The sequence below is a fragment of the Dermacentor albipictus genome, chromosome 10 (genome assembly GCF_038994185.2).
Source record: "Dermacentor albipictus isolate Rhodes 1998 colony chromosome 10, USDA_Dalb.pri_finalv2, whole genome shotgun sequence".
NCBI lineage: Eukaryota > Metazoa > Arthropoda > Arachnida > Ixodida > Ixodidae > Dermacentor > Dermacentor albipictus.
Genome location: NC_091830.1, coordinates 33,466,575 through 33,479,857, shown reverse-complemented (window position 1 = coordinate 33,479,857; position 13,283 = coordinate 33,466,575). Strand labels below are relative to the sequence as shown.

At 49.3% G+C, this 13,283-nt stretch overlaps 1 long non-coding RNA gene across 1 annotated transcript in view; it reads left to right on the top strand.

Annotated features, from left to right (window-relative positions):
* LOC139050677 (uncharacterized) overlaps nucleotides 1-13,283 on the top strand; it is a 197,773-nt gene that overhangs the window by 116,063 nt on the left and 68,427 nt on the right. The window lies entirely within an intron of this gene.

Sequence of the window (13,283 nt, the reverse complement as noted above, 5' to 3'; positions counted from 1 at the left end):
TTGTGTACACCAGCCGCGGCGCGATCCCGTGTGTGCGTGCGTGCCTCTTCTTGGGAGTGCGCTTTTCCCTCGGGGAATTTCCCTGGATGCCCTCGTTTTTTGTCGTTCGGCGTCTCTCCGCTTCGTGTGTAGTGCATTTCTTACACGCGGCTGTTCGTGTCGTTCGGGCAGCGGGCGGCGACCTGTTGTGGCGATGCGTTCTTGTTATCGTTCGCCCCCCCCCCCCCCATCCCTTGGGCACTGTGTTTGCGCTGGCGATGGTTTTCAGCGTTAATACCAGCGTCGCTCTGGAATTTTTCTTTTTCTTTTCGTTGCAACGGGAGTTAATCGGCGTGCTTTTTCCGGGGTCGCGCACAACTGGGTCGTCGCCGAGGGTTCAAGGTTGCCTCCCCGTGGGTCGGGTTCGCGGACTCTGTGCTAATGGGGTGTACACGCGTGACGACGTTCGGACTCTGGTTGAGCTATGGCGGGAATGCGGAGCTCTCGTTCGACGTGTCGAGCGCTTCTGGCTTCCTGCAACACTAAGCTGCGCGGTGCGCTGAAGCCATTTGCTGGTTTTGCCTCGGGAATCCGCGAACGCGGTTGCACCTTTCTCTCTCTCTTAACTATGCTGGAACAACCTAGTAGAAGAATGATAACTCTGTCTACTTTGTTCCTTCAGTGTGCAAAGCATTCGAGATTAGGTAGTTTTGGAGTGGGCTAGTCATCTAGCAACGTTAAGATATGTGTCATAATTTGGAACTTATTGTCGCTACGCCTTGCCGCTTGTAACTAACTAGACTGATGACAGCATGGTTTTCTAAGGTCGTCCCTGCTACTATATTTATATCCTTCCTTGTGGACATCGATACTACCTTAACTTTTGCTCTGCCACTAAATATTGCGAGTGCAAGTCGCTCTGAAAGTGCCACCTGCGGCCTTCGATATCACAGGCCGCAGGTAGCAATTTCACTTTGCAGGTAGTGCTGCGCACTTTCATTTTCGTTCATTGTGAAACTTCTACATCCGGGTCTCGGTGTGCTCGCGTCAGCTAATACTGTCAGGCTTCCTCTTTGTTTGGCTTAATGAGATGTCCGTCAAATGTCTCGCATCTAGGAAGTCCTCTTTGTTGCAAGTTGCAGTTCAAAAACAGAGAGAAGTGCAGTCGCAATCGTTGCATTGACTGCCACAATGGCCATCTGGCGTTATCAATAAGCCGCACGTTCCTGTGTGTCAAAATTGTATCCGCATCTGTTATATTGGTAATGCGGCAGCATGCTGTCGTGTTTGGCTGCGAGCGCTCCTGTGTCAGAGCAATTTTACTCATCCATTGGACATGTAGTAAATGATTGTTGAGAATCGATTCTCCGACGTTTTTAATTGTTGCGATGAAAGAAGAAAAATTGTTGCAAGGAAGCGACTGTTCATAGGCTCTTCGCCAATCGGTCCTCGCAGCAAACGTCAACTAACCTATCTGCCAGTTATTCCAAAACTATCACCGGTTTTCCCGTGAGAAAAAAAATGCCTTTATTGTGGGCACTCCGCAAATGATCAACGTATTACGATTTCTTTTCCGAATGTCCCGTCTGTGCTCAACATTTCCTGTTTAGAGTCAAGCGCAGCCATTTCCAAAGGTCTCATACCAAGTCTGTAGGGCACCATCGCGTTGGAGCAACAACGCCGCTTTAGTAGCGTCTCTATATGCCGCTGCTTCCAACCCCCGTCGCGCAAGCATCTACACAACTGCACGCTACGCACTGGCGCCGAGTCCCATCGAGCAGCTGTTCAGTATATATTCTCTTTTGACTCCCCCTCGTCCTCCAAACGTGTGACGTCATCCGTGTCAGAGATGGAAAAAAAAAGAACGACAAAGAGGCTGCGCATGAACCGTAAGCCAGCAAGAGTCGCAGCGCGTGGAATGTGAAGCAGCTGTTTTCACGTACACTGCGAAGGGGACGCGTTCGGAGCCGACGCCGCTATTCTGCAGGGCGGCTCAAATCAACCCCTACTTCCTCGCCCCCCCCCCCCCCCCAAACCGTTAGAATGCCAACCCTCCTCACTGGCGCGTATGCACGCCGTATGCTTGCATAGCAAGGACCTTTCTTTCTTGAAAACACACACACGCACGCACGAAATGAAAGAAAATGCGCGCCTACTATCGCGTTTTAGAAAGGAAGCCGGGCTGAACGGCTCAGCCGGGTAACGTAAGCCGTATCAAGCGGAAACGCGCGTGGCGAAATCGACGATGTTTACTTTAGGGAGATTCCCTCCCTCACTCCCCCATCTTGACATTCCTCGTCTCCTTTCCCTAGCGCAGCGGGGCGCTGTTGTTTCGCTCCTGTCTTCTACTTTATCGCCCTTTATTTTCGTCCGCACGCGACGTGGTGCTGCGTGCGGAATAACGAAAGCCCCGCGCAAGGCTGAACGTCGCAGCCAGCGGTTGTGAAGGGAGGGCCCCGTTCGGGATGTCAAGTCCCGCCACCTGGCGGGAAAGGGAGCCTATATTGGTGTGGATGTCAGGGGCGAGGGGAAACGCGCATTCGCACGTTCCGGAAAAGAGGGAGGAGGCGAGTCGACGCGCACGAAAATAAGAGAGCGCGCAAGCTCTGTTGAAAATGGGGACAAGTTCATGTCAACCCCCTTCCCCCTCGCCGAAACTCCCAAGCCACGCCGGTCTGCTTTTGGACAATGAGGGCACGTGAAGGAGCATCACAGAACGGACATTTTTGCCCACGAACCCCTCCCCTCCTTTCTGCAACACCCCTCCTTCCCGCCCCCCTTATGAAACTTTGCATGAGGCATCGGAGTCAGTCAGTCTTGTCTGTGTAGCACAATGGCGCCTCGGTGAAAGAGAGGACTTTCGGAATGGTGATTGTGGGTGGGGATTTTGTGCCGTACTGGGAGGGGGGGAGATGGACCCGCGGTGCTTTTAGAGCGGCACACTCCCCTCTTCCCCGTTCCCCCAGTCTTTCTCCAGTAGTTTTGTGTTACGTTGCGTGGAACCCAGGTGCGGAGTCACCTTTACGACTTATGTGTGCGCAGTATTCGAGTGGTCTTTCGGTTTAAATAACATCCGAAATAGCGGAACATGGTTGTAGTTTTATTCGGACCGACGCTTTGTAGGCACATGAAGCTTGGTTTGGTATAAGTCTACGCACTTGGACTTTTTGAGGAAGCTCATTGAGGCGCGGTTGCAGTGACAGGCCAGCCGAGAGACGGCATACTGTACGACTGTGATTTTTCTACGATCGATGGTTGCAAGGGGATTAAGCACGAACATCACGATGCATGGCAAAAACATTAGGCCGATAAGGGAAATAGTCGCAAGCTTTTAATTTAGAGGAGATTCAGAAATAGGGGCACCGTAAGTTGGGGTACCCAATCCGCAGGACGTACGAAAGAACGCAAATGGCCGAAAGTTAACGTATGCCACTGAGGCTGCGCACAGTACAGCGCCGCTTTTTGGGCAAGCTAAGCTTCTTGGGCACGTTATTTACAACGATCTCTATTGTTGACCGTGCTATGACAGCAAGTTCACGCTCTGTTCATCATTGTATTTCAAGGAAAGAATGGACATTAAGGAAAGGAGACATCCGGCTCCTTGGGTTCGTTACCATATTTGGCGCCAAGCGTGAAATAAATAAAAATAAATAAGTATAGTGCGGTTGAGCACACCGTCTATCGAACATTCGGAGTTGGAAAGGTCGTGTCTCATTCTTTCTTGTGCTGTTGTTTGGCCGGTTAGGTTTTTCGAGCTTGTCAGCAGCCCATCAACTTTGACAACTGCCCTCTCAATCTTAACCTTTAGTTTAGATTGGAAGGAAACAGTGCAATATATATTGCGCAGAGCTGCGGCACGTGCTATCAATTGCGAGTTAACTTTCTTGGGAAATGTTTCAAGAAATAGCAATAACACAAATAAACAGAAAACAGCGACGCTGAAACAAGAAAAAGAAGGGTTATGGAGGGGATAAGCTACAATGATAACAATCTCCGCTGTTCTCACCCGAACTTCGCCTCAACCGAAGGTTCTCGAATTCTACTTCTAGCTTGAATATAGGTATGTTGATAGTATTTCAAATGCCGTAAGCTGTCGGCAGCGCTTACATAGGAACACGAGCAGAGGTTAGGGGCTTGCGCATGTCCACTGTCGCTGACGTCCATGCCAGGCCGATGCCAAGGCGCTTGCGTCTGCTGCTTGTAAGAACTCTCTGCTAAAATATATTTAGCCCTTCCACATACGAGTCGCAGCTTTACTGAGGAACGGAACCCCAAAGACGTCAGCGGTGGCAGCAGCACCGGTAGTGCCATCTTGTGGCGGTTTGTTAAACCACACGGTGTCAAAACTATTTTCGTGTTTCGTTGTGTTGTCGTCGGAGTAAAAAAAAAAAAAAAAAAACTAGCCAGTCTAAGGTCATGATTTTGTTTCTGTCGACGCATTAAGGGACCAGCGCTGTGGCTGCTGCTGCTGACGTATTGCTCTCCCGTGCTGGGTGTGGTCGGCGTATGCTGACATGTTGAAATTTGTAAAGCATAATGTATAATAAAACAAAAGAAGATTGAAATACCACTAATATAGCAGTGCACGTACAGGTGAATGATTTCACGTCAGTAATCTATAGAACAACTTTGGAAGGCAGATTGTTCCAGTTCTTACTTGTGCAAGAGGAAAAATAGTATTTTACTTGGCCGCTGCTATGAAACGTCGGCGGTGACATGAATGTTAACATGTAAGGGAAGATTGTGATCCGCCCGAATGTATCATGAAGCTACAAAGGGAATCCATTCGGGTTCCTCAGCAGGAAAAGCTTCGATGCTGAGGAGAAATTCGTATTGGTCCGGGATTCCAACCCGGTACCAGTGCCTTTCTGGGACGGTCGCCTTGCCATGAGGGCTAATAATACCAGGAGGCCAGCAGATCGCAGCGAGAGCGCGACTTAACTATTTCCCTAACGCGCTCATTGGGCATCGTTAGCCCGCTAACGATGGTAGGAAAAGCCGGTTTCGAGACTTTCCGCGCCGCCCACAGAGACACTGCGTTATTGGAGTGAAAGAGGAGGGCTATCTTTTGTTTTATAAGAAGCTCACTTTTCCCTCCCCAGGTGATGATATTTGAATATGCTCCAAAGTTTTTTTGCGATCGTCAAAGTAGAAAGCAAAAATGGCCGCCCGCTATCGATGGTCTGAAACGCCGCTTTCGAAACCTTCCGCGCCGCTCACCGACACACTGCGCCATAGGACGGGAAGGAAGACAATCATATTTTTGTTTTCTAAGCAGCTAGCTTTTTCCCTGCAAGGTACCCGCCGTGGTTGCTCAGTGACTATGGTGTTGGGCTGCTGAGCACGAGGTCGCGGGATCGAATCCCGGCCACGGCGACCGCATTTCGCTGGGGGCGAAATGCGAAAACACCCGTGTGCTTAGATTTAGGTGCACGTTAAAGAACCCCAGGTGGTCAAAATTTCCGGAGTCCTCCACTACGGCGTGCCTCATAATCAGAAAGTGGTTTTGGCACGTAAAACCACATAATTTTTTTTCCCAGCAAGGTGTTAATTTCTTAACGCGCTCCGAATTTTCGCGATCTTCAAAGCAGAAAGCAAAAAGGGCCGCCTCTGGGAGCGGCGCGCGCGCTTCGAATGATCGTAGATCTGGCGATTCCGCTACGTTTGCAGCTGGTCTTATCGATGGTCCGAGAAGCAGTGAACGTGAGGATGCGGTCTACCTCGTCGTACTTTGACTATGAGAGCGATGACGACGCAAAACAGCTCGGAACATCGCGGCTGCAGCCCGGCACGCCAAACGGCAGTCCCTGCACTTAAATTGTTGTAAGGGGATACATGTTCAATGAAAGATCTTGATTTTTTCAGATATAGTGCCTGTGAGACGTCATTGCATACTGTATATTTCTTAATTTTTGTTACACGTTTTTCTTAGTAGATATAAGCGTTTCGTTACAAAGTTTGTTCAATTTTATCCCACAATCTTGATTGTGTTTATATCATTTTATGACGTGCATCTCGTGAATAAAAGGTTTATGCGTGCAAGTGCATTCATTCTGCTTTCTGTTTATCTATTACGTGAAATACCAAGTGCAGTAGTTCGTTCAGAAAAAAAATCTGGCGTAACCTAAAGAAACACCTATTTTCCCCTTGGTAAGGAAAGATTAAATCGACAACTCGAAGCCCGAGGGCACTTGCTGACGCGGGTACACGTGTAAAAAGGTTCGTGAAAGAGAAGATTGTCACCCACGTGAATGTAGCACTAAGCTACAAAGAACCAAGGCGAATTGTTTCCTCAACTTCGAAGCTTTTCCTTCCGAGAAACCCGTACGGGTTTCCTTCGTAGCTTTTGGGTTACATTCGGGTGGATGACAATTTTCCCGCTCATGGAAATTTCTCCACCTTGCGGGGATTCCGCAGAACTGATCTGCCATATGTTTGCATGCGAGTCCTGTTTTTAGTTTTCCTCGCCGAGGCACTATACGCATGTGCTATAAATGCTTCCAACGTTCTCAAGTTGAATAAAGCGCCTACAGATGTCGCCACCGCCCGTTGCTACTGCCGCGCGCGTTTTCGGTAACCCGGCATTCCGGTATCCCGCTAACACGTTTAGGGACAAGCAAAAGAAAAAAATTGCTGTGGCTTAGCTAAGGTTAAGCCCAGGGTGCGAAGCATACTAGCCTTTATTTTAGTTGTTGAACCACTGTTTAGCCTGGTGAACTGCTGTTGCTTGGCTATATTTGGTTCGGCTAGACGAAGAAACAACTCATGCGTTACTTTGCTGATTCCTTTAATTTCACACCAATAAATACGCTCTACCGCTACCCATACCGCTATACCGCTGGCATAGCGGTATTGGTAACCTGGTATAGCGGGAGGAGCGGGAGTTAGGCCGCAGTACCATCTGTGCGACCGCAGGCGAGTGCACGAGCTGAGACTCCGCTATGTAGCTACGCGGCCGCAAGCGAGTGCATGAGTTGAGCCTCCGCTTTTGCAGCTGTTATGACGTCATATGGTAGCTACGCGGCCGCGCGCGGCGCAGCAAGGAAGAGCGTGGTTGTGCGGCTAGTATGCTTCGCATAAAAATCTCCATTGTCACTCTGCCGAAGAGTGTAACATCAGTAGCGCCACTTTCCGTCGTCACTCTGTGCGCTCCATTGGAACATATCAAAACGCTTCGTTGCGTCCTAAGCCGGCCGCTTTGTGTGACGCTTCCTTTTTATTGTGACGGCGTCCCGTCCTCCCATCTCTCTTCGCCATCAGTTCCGTTCACGGTTCCGCTCCCAGCTCGTCGGGCCGCATTGTTGCCTGAGGCGTTGAGTGGCGGGCGCACGCTATTGCACTGGAGACAAGAGTGCTTGTGTCTCGTGAATGACGCCGGGGTAGAGGGGGAGGGGGTGTTGGAGGAAGGTGAACAAGCGCGACGCCGTCATGCAGTGTCAGAATGCAAGCTGACGGCCCTTTGTGAGCGAAAGCACGTGATGGTCACTGTCGAAACAATGCCAGGGGCCTGGTGGGGCGTTGGGCGGGCGGGCATGTAACGGCGCATTCATCGCCGTACATCGAAGAGCACGTTCCTTTTCTTGGCTCAGCTTCCCCACTGTGCATTGCCACACTTGCGACACCTACACAACCTCTTTTAAAGGACACTAACGAAAAATATTGTGTCAGCAGTCATAAAGTTACACAGGTACAACGCTCATGTTTTGATCTTTGGGAGGCGGTTCTGAAATGACTCGAAGGAATGCCTACACGTTGTCTTTATTGTTATCCTACGCAACCTGTAATCTCGTGAAATGTGCATGTTTATGCACTACAACGTTCACGAGCTATGCGGAAATGCATGCGGCTGTTCACACGAATGCACATTGTGATACGTCGGATGCAGCGATGTCACTGAAACAATTCAGTTTCAGAAAAATACCAGTTCTGGTATTTCTGTGTGTTCTATGTCAGCAAAATAAAGAATTGAATTCAATTGAATTGAAAAAGGTGATGCTTGATGCTTGTCGTCAGAAGAATGGGGATGACAGGTGCGCGCAGAGCGAAGTACGACGCGAAATACGGTGGTAAGGGAAGGGATGCTAGAAAAAGCGTGACCAAATGGTTAAATTAAATTATAGGGTTTTACGTGCCAAAACCACTTTCTGATTATGAGGCACGCCGTAATGGAGGACTCCGGAAATTTCGACCACCTTGGGTTCTTTAACGTGCACCTAAATCTAAGTACACGGGTGTTTTCGCATTTCGCCCCCATCGAAATGCGGCCGCCGTGGCCGGGATTCGATCCCGCGACCTCGTGCTCAGCAGCCTAACACCATAGCCACTGAGCAACCACGGCGGGCGACCCAATGGTTAGAGCTGCGTGTTGTTGGGCCCGGAGACCGAGGTTCGATCCCACCATCCTTTCCCAAGCCCAACCAAGCGATGAGACAGACACTGGAGCAAAAGAAAGCTTAGGGTAAATTCTTTTTAGTTGAATTGCACAAAAATGAAAAGGTTAAAGGGAAATTAGTTATCGTTCCGTCCACTTTCATTTCCCCTTTAACTATAATATTTTTTTCAATTAAATTAAGCATAATTGAGCCCGTGCTGCTATTTCTATTGTCCTGCCAAGTTGGAGCAGGCGAGCTGTGCCTCCGACTGCTCCTGTGTGTTATGGCTATTTCGCTTATGAGGGTCCTAAGTGCACGCCGAGGTTACATGTATGAAGGTGAGCATAGCACCGTACCTAGAGAGCCCTGTTTGAGGGTGGTGACAGCCTTTGTAAATGTACTTGCTGTCGCCAGCTAAATTGGTGGGTTAAACTTTCCGAAAAGTTACAAGATGTGGTAGACAAAAGGGCGAGATACCAGCCAGCAGACCACGTTTCCCGCAACCCTTGGGGACGTGAAACTAACGTTTAAAAAGAAACTTTGGCTTCAGCATCCGGAGACATACAGCGTGTAGGAGTGCAGTACATGGCACGTCTGCGTTTTAGTTAAGCAGGCTAGTAAGCACCCTCTTCATTGCAGCACACTTCGAGAAACACCCTTAATGTATTACGTGCAAGGTAGAAGGCAACGACATGCTTTTATGCGGTTCGCATTCTTGGCGCGAGCTAATACTACACGAGCACGCCACCGTGCCTTATTACTCGTGGCTGTATACGTGTCGCGCGACATGTAAAAGAAGAAAGAAAGGTTTGATGCGTTAAAATAAAAGGAAAAGGCAACTGGTATAATAAATGCGCATGCAGGTTTCGTGTGCGCATTGGTACAAAATTAAAGAGATTTAATATATCGTGTGTCAAGATGTGTACATCAGAGTGTGACAAAAAGAAAAGCAGGAATGCGGCCCGACTTCTAGCGAGATTGGGGTCCAAAATGGCTACTCGGCAAATTTGGCGGTAAGAAAAGGTCAAACCTTTGCTGTTGTCACTGCCCTAAAACAGTGCTTGCATGTAGGTTCCCTCACCGCACCAAGGGCGGTTGGCCCTCCAGTGAGTGGGATACATGGCCTTTAACATTTTTAAATAGAAGAATGCCCCGGTCTGTATTATGTGCCAATCGGCGGCCTCTTCCCCGCTAAGTTGTGAATGAGGCGGCGGGTATTTCCTGCGAACTCCGCGTTGGTGAGCAAGGATATATTCGTCATTTAAATTGATGGGATTTTGTGAGGGATAGTGTGAACGGTTGGGGTTAGGAGAGGGCGCCATCGCTTTGTTAGTAAACCCTCGAGCTACTGTAGCTATATATAGGACGAAATCGGTACCCACGATTTCGTCGTATAACTTTCTGTAATCCGTCGCGATGACGGGGCTGATGCCTCGAATAGCAGACGCGTTTATTGGTGCAAGTCCATGACGAGAGGAAAGAAAATAGAAGAGAGAGAGTGAGAAGAGTGCCAGAATCATTAGAAGTTACTTTCCTGCAGTGTGTACAGCCTAAACTTACGGACAGAACAAAGAGAAGAAACACGACAGACATGGTTTTTCAGTGTTAAATTATATTCTGGCGTTTTACATGCACTAAACCACTGTATATGGGAGAACGAGGGCACCCCGTAGTGAGGGACTTCGAATTAATTTCGACCGTGCACCAATATTTATTTACCTGAGCACTTTTGCATTTCGTTCCTGGCGAAGCGGCGGAATCGAACCCGCGATCTCGAGCTCAGCATCGCAATGCCATAGCGACCGCTGGACTTCCGCGGCGGGTGTGTTTAGAAGTCACACGTAACCAACCAAGAGCACTCGCGTGTGTGTATATATATATGAAACACAAGCACTCCTATATACACGCCATTACAGTGCGGCGTGAACGCCTGAGTCGCTGTGTTCACGTAACGTTACCCAACCGGAAATGGCTTCGGCGGCAGCTGTCCTTCGAATCGTGGCTCCCACAAGGTGCCGGGCTCCCAATTGAACCCCCGAAGTTTCCCGCGAGAACCTCGGCAGGAGCGAGGAGATGGGGAAAGAGACTGCGCGCGGATTTTTTACCCTTTAACTTCTCATCTGGCAATAGCGAAATCGCATTGAGCGTCGTAGGGCGTTTTATTATCATTTTTTTCATTGCATCGAAGGTCGCCTTCCGTATCGCCGCCAACCTTTCGACGTTTCTTGCATTCTCGTTTTGCTATATAGCTTGGGCTGTAGCTACTCTCCACGTTGTTAGCTTCCCGTCACGATGATCGGTGCAGGGAAGAAATCTTTGGTCCCGTGCCCGCCCCCCCCACTCCTTTTTTTCCCTTCTGTTTTTTTTTCATTGCATTACGAAGTGTACTCTCCAGGCCTTGAAAACTAAACGGGGAGACCCCGATCCAAGGCTGGTTCCGGTGCAACTTCCGGTCGGGCGGCACCGGAAGTGAGGAAGAAAGGAGGACCGCCAGGTTGCACGAGCCTTCGTCAGGTCCCGCGCGCGGGATTCGACAACCTGCCGAACAGATTCTTTCCGGCGTCGTCTCCGAACTCTTGGGTGTTTTTTTTTCTTATTTCTTTCGCCAGACGCTAGGGAAGCTGTTCTTCCCCCTTCCCCCACTCAACCCACACGCACACACCTTTTCATCCTTAAACGCCGTGAGTATCGCAAGTGCGCCTTCTATGTACGAAACGAATAAAACGCATCTAGAGTGGGAAGAAGGTTTGAGGCGGGAAACCGGTTGAGCGAGCCTTAGGGAACGGGAAAGGGGAGGGTGGAGGATGCGAAACAGACTGCCACCTAGCGGACCGTCGGTGAGAAAAGGGGTATCCTGGGAAGACAGGAAGTTGGAATAACGGGAGAAAGGGTGTTTTGGGGGGGTACTGCGGTGTGTGGAAAACCCTTCGCTTGCTCGCGCCGGCCCGCTTTCGCATCCCGAACGGCGCATGGCCGTGATCGAGCGACCCTGCCACGTACGATGTGCGTGCGTGGCGTGCTACTACGGAGTTTTACTACGGAAGGAGTACTACGCGTTCATTGATGCACTTGGGAAGGCGAAAGTGGTGCTGTGGGGTAGTGCCCCCCCTTTCCTTTTTCTCCCCCTTCTTCGTCGTCCTTTCTCCTTTGCTTCTACATTTGTAATAGTTTCGCTTCTCTGTATTACACCGGCGGCTAGCTGCGTCGCGGTGAATGGGAAATACTCGGAGCGCCGTACAGTGGCGTTCCAGACGTTCTCCGAACGCCGAGCTCTAGCGTTACCCCCCTTTGGTCGCGCGTTCAGTCGGTCGGCGACTTGTCTGTGCTGGACGCGGGTACCTTTGCATTTGCGATCACCCCTCGAAGTTTACGTCAGCTTATTTTGCGAACTGCAACTGAGAACGAAGTTTGATACGTTCGTGTGAAGGAGCCACCCGCGGTGACCCACTGCTTCAAAGAGCGTTTTCTCCTGAGACGGCTGCCGGGGTCACGAATATCCTGCCGTCCGTCAAGTGTTGTTCCCGACGGATTTGATGCTTTTCTGGCGTGAGTACTCTTGTGATTTACGAGTGGCGTGCCCGACATTTTCGAGGGCCATTGCTGGAAACGTATTGAATGCTCGTGATGAAAAATGGAGAAGGTACAATGGAACGATGTTGGAATTATGTCGGGGTTACAGCGGTTACTGTTGTAATTCTTCGGAATACTTGTAATGGGAATGACGCTTAAACGCCTCAAATAGTGTGGAATGACGTTGGGATGATGCCGGAGTTACAAATGCCCCTGTTTTGAAAATTCTCGAATGTTTGTTGCGGAAATGATGTCGCTACGATGGAAATTGTGGATTGATGTATTGGCTACAAAGGTCACACCCGGAAACTTTTGAAATATTTCTGATCAGAATGGTGTTGGAGTGGCAGAAATAATGGAGTGATGGTTTCATGGATGGAATCGCTGTAATCTGAACCGCTTTTTTTATTGCCCTATATTTTAGTATCACTCCGACTTTGCGCCCCAGTGGTTCACAAATCAGCGTGTGTAACATTCATTCGCACAAAACTACAATACGCATCGGCCAACTGTAGATCGACTGCATATCTTGCCATACAGATATATCGTACTCATATGGCTTGACCATATGAGTACGATAGGGGGAGAGGGTTGGCGTGTGACTTTTTCATTTTCATTATATTGATAGTTGTTTTTGACGCCGAGTGAAATAAAGGGGTGGCTTGGAAAGAATGTCTTGCTAATCTGAACCGCTTCTTTTGTTGCCCTATATTTTAGTATCACTCCGACTTTGCGCCCCAGTGGTTTACATATCAGCTTGTGCAACATTCATTCGCACAAAACTACAATACGCATCGGCCAACTGGAACGCCCTTCGACACGTGACATAATTAGCTACCTTGAAGCCATACCGACTCGCCTCGCACGCTTCATCACGTCGAATTACGATCATCATCACAGTGCTATTGACATTAAATAATTGCTCGACCTCCCGCCCTTCTGGCTCACCATCGGCGGATTGATCGAGCTTGCTTGTTTCATTGTGTGCATTACAAATTGCCTCACTTTCGTGATTCCGATTGCTTGTATATAACATGCACACATTCCAGCGGCGTTTCGGTTTTCTGTTGCAATATACGGCGCCTACGTGGCAGGACAAATGCGTTTTATCTCTCTGTCTGCTGCCATCGATGACTGGAGGAAACCCGATGGCGCTGTTATTGAACACAACCTCAAGAAATTTGAAACATTTGCTTAATACTAACACTTCAAATGCTAACGTCATGCACCATATGTGTACTTTGCATTACGTTGTTCATTTCAAGTGTTTTGCGTGCTGTGACCATTTACTTGCTCGTATATGGTTCTTGAATCCCGCGTGGCTGTATTTGATCGTAATGCGTTCTTCCCCCCCCCCCCCCC